Genomic DNA, 5,681 nt, shown 5'->3' with positions numbered 1-5,681 from the left:
GTCCATCCCTAGTCTCAACCCATCGAGTGGAAGCGAGCTGTATTAAAACCAGGTAGTTTACTCATGAGAATATGATGTTAACATTACTCAACAAGCTGCCACTTCATCAGGGATGAAGGATTGATTTGATCTCTGATGAAATAAAATGTTTACTAGATATTTGGTTTGGTAAAAGCATTTTTGCTTTGTTTTTGGGGAAGCGCAAGAACAAAACCGATGAACAATTACACTGCTAACACCTCAGCAGCAAAGTCACACATTGCATTTTTTGTTACTTTACTTTTGTTCTTCATCCAAACGCCTTCATCGCCACACCACACGATTGGGTGGCAGCTAGCTAGCTTAGCATTGTCTTCAGTGGTTGCAAGTATTGAACTTAGAGGTACCGTTAAGCTTTCTTCAAGTCTCCACTAGTTGACTCCCAAATGTGCTGGCTAAGATGAGCAAGGCAGCTAAAATCACACAATGGCTATAAAAAACAAACCAAAAAACCAAAAACAATTCATCTAATGTTTTGGTAGTGACTAAACCACTGTGTAATATCAGTTAAATGTCCAATGATCTAAACTTACATTACCTCAAATTAGAAAACATGTGATCACTGAAACTAAACTGAGTTCACCTGTGAGTTCCAATTAGCCTAACTGTGGACACGTGGTTATAAAATGATCTGTGAGCAGCAGAACTTTCTCAGTTTTGGATCTGTGGGCTGTATGCCTGCATCATGGCTCCATATGGAAAATAATCCCTACAGGTCAGGATTGGAAAAATGAGACTTTACAGAGATGGAAGAGGATACAGGAAGATCGGTAACCAGCTTAAAATGAGTGGAAGCTCGGTTGCAGTTGTAATCAGGAGGTACAGAAGGAGCCATCGTATCACTAATCAGAACTGCAGTGACTGTTCTCCTAAAGTGGTACCACAGACAGTCTGCTACTTTAACAGTTTAGCTCTGAAAAACTGGTGGGCAGATGTTTCATAGACTTAGTACAGAGGTTATCAATGGAAATCAGAGTCTCGTTGTCTGACAGCTCAGACAGTGTGAAGGACATCAGCCTCTATGGGCAGTGTTCAGGAAAATGCTCTTTGACTAAAACTGCAAAATGAAATGTGGCTAAAGAACGTGAAAAGAAGCCACATTCTATGGCTCCATGACACCAAGATAGATTCAGTAATGCAGGGCGGTGGAGGTGTGATGATACAGGGCTGCATGGCTGGAAAGGTGTCAATGAGATGACATGTACAGATGGCATCATGAATACCTGTTGCTATACCAAAAATACTGGCTGACAGGATGATTCCCAGCCTGCAGAAGCCTGGCAGAAGAAGAATAATCCAGCATGATAATCATCCAAAGCACAAAATCACACAAGAAGGAAAAATCTAAAACTATGATCTGACCAAGAATGTCGCCTGACTTGAACAACAAAACCCCTCCAGCAAAGAGCATCTAAAAGAATAGACTCTAAAAAAGAAAAGCAGAACATCTCATTCAACACTACAACAGAACTGAGGATGTCATCACAATAAAAGTAAAAAGAAAAATGAATGATCTAAATTATAAAAGGTGCCGGCACCTTCGTAACACTGATTTCTTACTGTGGAGCCTGTGTTTTAATCATAGTTAATCTAGATGGTCAGTTTTTAATTTGACATAAGAACAGATCTTCTCCTGTTCAGCTTAGAATCCATGCAGCTACTGTAAAGTGACACAATCTGGAGTCATCTGACATTTAAATAATGTTGTAATGTCGTATACTCCATGTACCAAAGTGACATCAGCTCTCTGCCTGACTGCTGATCAGACCAACAAATCCCAAATGGGATTAGAAGCTGTAATGTGATTGTTTAATTTCAAATTGTAATCCTTTACAGTATCATTGTTCCTGAAAAAAAAAGTAATCCCACTGCTGGCATGTGCTAGTTTGTGCAGTTTGGGTCAAATAGAAATACGCTGCAAACGTTGAACAAATGCACAAATTACTACAGATCCAATACAAACAAAAACCAACGGTGCAAATAGCAGCGAAAAGCAACAGCTCAGCTTTGGCATATAGAAAGTTATGGTCAGTTAAAATCAGTTTTAGTTGGTAAATTGAATGTGTTTTTGTTCTGGGTTTCCCCCAACGTTGGAAGAAATCTTGTCTCTTTTTTTAGACTCTGAGCAGGCTTCCCTCCATGCAGTGCATGCTGGGATATATCCAGTCTTTCATAGTGTTGTGTCCCCCAGAGTCTGAACTTCTAGACCAAACATGATCGCGTGGACTTGTCATCTTTTGTGAGTCAAAGAATGCAGCTATTGTTCAAATTCAACAAAACTGCTGTCGCCTTTGACTGTCAGCGAACCATGAATCTTGTTGATAAGCATCACCTTGATACGCATCTGCTAGTTAAGTCATAAAACTCCACCTGACGACTTTCTGCTGACAAAGGATTTGAGCCGAGGTCATCATCAGTCACTCACTAGCAAAGAAACCACATGAAGTGCCACCAAAAAAACTAAATCACTGACAAATGACCACAAAGAGACACAAAGCGATTAGTTCCACCTGAAAAAGCCTCTGTAGTATATAAATAATGCAGGCCAGAAGCTAGACCATAAACCTGTGGTTGGGAAACAGGTTTTTAGGTTGTCCATAAAAAAATAGTATTAGAAACCTAAATGTTCATTCTCTTGTTCCTGGTGATAATCTTGGGGTTCCTGAATCGTGAAACCAGTGGTTCCCAGAGTTCCCAGTATCTGCTTATGGCCCCTTTCACAGATCACATTTGTCTATGAGTTGCAAACAGTTAAACCAATTCAACATTTCTACTCTGTCAGATTATTTCACTTGACCAATATTTAACGAAAAACAAAGATTAGTCAGAAAAACATGCACCAGAGTATTTTTTCAGCACCTCCCTGATTTATCTTCTATATTTCTGAGGGGTCTGAACCTGAAGGATGTCAGAGTTACAGCAGCTCAGTCTTGTCCTTCAGATGATCTAATCCTTAGAAGAAATGGCCAAAGTTACATCACTGCAGTGCTTCTAATGACCAGAAGAGGGAGCAACCACACAAACACAACCCCAGCCTGTCCTCCACATTGTCTTACAGTCAGGACTGTTCACTCATAAAGAGGATTAATGTGTCACTCAAAACAGCCACATTCAGAAACTGACAATCTGCAGGAGGATCTGTCAGCGGTGTCCACAGGAGAACCTCACCTCCTCCCTATGATCAGACCCTGGATCTTCACAACACTGCAGCGTGACCACAGGATGTGCTCTGGGTCGGGTGTCATGAGAACTGAGCTGCTGGTCCATACCAGACAGGGCTGAGCCCTCAGCGGCCTCCGTCCACAGGCCCCTCGAGGGAAATGCAAGTATGTGTCTCAATAGACCGCAGACGGGAGATGGCTATTTTCAGACACAATGGCCACCATTCAAAACACATATTCACGTCTTTATGTATGCATGCATGTGTACGTACACACAGCGCCTGCTCAAGGTCGGCTCAGTCTGATGGGAAAATAAAAATACATCCCCAACTCTGGGGCAGAAGATCAATTTGTGTCCATGTGTTGTTCATAAAACTGTAGTAGTGTTGCAGAAAGTGTTTATTTCCACACATATGAACCCCCTTAAAGCTGCAGCAGACAGTTTTTTCCATCAATCAGATGACTGTGTGTAATGTGATAGTGGTTGCACCAACTCATCATCCAGCTCAGCAGCTTCACAGTGTCTCAGTCCCTTATTCTAGTTTTACAGCTGTAACTTTATTGTTTAGTAAGTGATGAGCAATACCCAAGAGAGATATTACCTTTAAAAAAATGTAAACAAGTTTTTTGATTAATTCTTTATCATAGAAAACAGTGTTGTTCTGCTTCATCTTAGGTTCCTTTAACTAAATCCTGCAGCAGCATTTATTGACCATCAAACGATAGCTTTGCTGTGGTCGCTACTCAAGAAGTCCCATCCTCAAAGACACAACTTCCAGTTCAGTTTTGAACAACTTAGCGATCCAATTCTGCCAGTTTTCAGCTTCTCAAATGTAAAGATTCACTTACTTATTGTCTTACAGCTTTATCTGGCTGTGAATTTACTATCTGGGGGTTTGTGATGGTAAATTGAAGACACTACCTAAGGTCCAGTGAAGCCAGGGCACGCTGTTTCTCTGGGTATTTTATAGACTAAACAATTAATGTTGTGTAACTGCAAAGAATTAAATAATAAATGGAGTGTAAAAACGGTTAGCAATACTCATAAATTTTTCCATTTCACTCGGCTCTTACGTCCCCTATGTGCAGACTCTGAAAATAGTATAGGATATAGTCATTAGAGCGAGCAATCCTGCTGCAGCGTACATGTCGGCAAACATAAAGCTTCCAGCGCAAACAAAGGAGCAGACTGTTGGTCAGCGCTGCTTGCCAATCACCATGGAGGATATGACCGCCATGTCCTGAGCAGGCAGAGTGACCTCAAGGCCAAAACGGATGAGCCTTTTTATAGCCCCCTTTATCAGATCACGAGCCATGTCGCTTACATCATGTTCGACAAGGTTTTATAGCCAACTTGTAGATTTCTGTGGTGTGATAAAATCTGATGACCTGCGGAGGCCCTGGCTCGGAGGTCCCAGGCGACCTCGGAGGAAGCCGACGGACGTGGGCCGGAGCTCGGCACGGTGGACTTTAAAGGCAGCGCTGGTCTTCTCCAGAAGAATCATTGCGTGTGAGTTGACTTCCTGCATGGCGATGGGGTTGACTTGATGTTCTGCCTGTTTGGGGGGAACTTCAGGGGTCCCATGGGAAATGAAGACACCCTCGTTCTTCAGCTCCAGGTTCAAGAAACACCTGCTTCTTTTAGGGTGTATACTTTAACTCTGCTGTTACCTTCAGCGCTTCAAAGTGTAACATTAGAAAATCTCCCCCAGTAAAACTGTCATTCTCACATTTGGAACTCATCCCTGACCGTGATGTCATTTTATTTAAAAGGACAACTTGGCATCTTCGAATGAGGAGTTTGACGAGTTGAGGTGTTTTTTTTTATGTCGTCCTCTAAACGAGAGGCGAGACAAGTGTAGCCGAGGCCATTTGCTGAACTTTTACTGACTCACTCCAACACCTGTCTTGATTTGCTCAAACTGTCAGGCGCAGTGAAAGACGATCAGGAGGGAAAAGGAGAAAAATGCGAGGGAGAAGGTGGAGGAGGGTGTTGGGATGAGAGGAAGATGGCCCGAGTCTTATCTTGAGGTCGCACTAAAAGTCAAATGAAAGACAATACCGCTGCTACCGTACTGAGGGGGTTACAGTAGCTCATTCACCCAAAGAGACGTCTGGACTGATGAGTTTTTTTAGTCGTTATCTGGGCCAACTGAGGGTTTAAATGGTCGAATGAGTTTCCAATGATGGTACAGAAAACAGCAAAATAGAGAATTCTATCAAATCTTTCATATAGAAACAGTTCAACAAGTCTAATAAAGCAACCCTCTCTCTAAGAAAGTATATGTATATACAACTGATCTGCAGGACTTGTAGTTGACTTGTAACCACATTTATTCATTTATAAGTTTGACACAACATGTTAATGCTGAACACACACAGGACAGTAGATGTGAATCTGGTATTTTAGTGTGACAGTCCTGTGTTTTGTAGACCCAACATCCACCCCGACCACCTCCTCCTGGCATGTTCATTTAGAAT

The sequence above is a fragment of the Stegastes partitus genome, unplaced genomic scaffold (assembly GCF_000690725.1).
Source record: "Stegastes partitus isolate 25-593 unplaced genomic scaffold, Stegastes_partitus-1.0.2 Scaffold1484, whole genome shotgun sequence".
NCBI classification, from domain to species: Eukaryota; Metazoa; Chordata; class Actinopteri; family Pomacentridae; genus Stegastes; species Stegastes partitus.
This window is presented reverse-complemented; position numbering follows the sequence as displayed.